Genomic DNA, 1,002 nt, shown 5'->3' with positions numbered 1-1,002 from the left:
CCATGAGTCGTCCAACCTGAAAGCATCCCATAAGCTGGAAAATCGCTTATCGTCCACATCAAAACTGCTTGCATTTTCAATATTTCTTTCATTGAGATATCATATGCCTCCACACCATCCTTCCATAACATATGTAATTCTTCAATTAATGGCTGAAGGTAAATATCTAATCTTTTTTTTGGATGTTTTGGCCCCGGAACTAGCACCGAAAGGTAAAGAAATTCTCTTTTCACACATTCCCGGAGGCAAATTGTATCGAGTTACAATAACAGGCCAAAGGGAATGTGCTTCTCCATTCATACCAATCGGATTAAACCCATCTGTTGATAAGCATAGATATATATTCCGGCTTTCAGCAGCAAATCCAGGATATATCTCATTAAAGTGTTTCCACGTCCACGCTATGGCATCAGATGGGTGATGCATTTCGCCTTCCGGAGTCACATGCTCCTTATGCCACCGCATATTGGAAGCTGTCGCCTCGAGTTGGTACAGACGTTTCAGACGATCTGCAATAGGCAAGTAAAACATTCTTTGCTTTGGCTTGTTTTTTCCTTTTCCATTGTTCGGATAGTAGCGATCTTCCTTCCAAAATAGCATATAAAATAGCATACAATTCTTCACGCAAACATCAATCTTATGTAGGGGTAACCCAAGCCTTCGTGTCAGTTTCTTTGTCTCGTAATATGTTGTTGAAGCATTATTCGGCTGCGGAAGCATTTTTTTAAAAACTTCAGAAATCTCATCTACACAAGCTTCCGCCAAATTATAATCCGTCTTCACTTTCAGCATCCGCGAAGCAAGAGACAACTGAGTTATTCCGTCTGCACACCCTTCGTAGAGAGGTTGACTGGCTGCTTCAAATGCTTCAAATGCACTATCACGATATGGCTCTGCTACCTCCGTCTCTTCTACAGGTTCTGGTATGTATGGTGGCGCAATGTCCGCTGGTACTTCCGGATTACTCTGGTAGTGATCTTCATGAGCATTCCAAGTAGGATT

This window comes from Brassica oleracea, chromosome C3, assembly GCF_000695525.1.
Source record: "Brassica oleracea var. oleracea cultivar TO1000 chromosome C3, BOL, whole genome shotgun sequence".
NCBI classification, from domain to species: domain Eukaryota; kingdom Viridiplantae; phylum Streptophyta; class Magnoliopsida; order Brassicales; family Brassicaceae; genus Brassica; species Brassica oleracea.
This window is presented reverse-complemented; position numbering follows the sequence as displayed.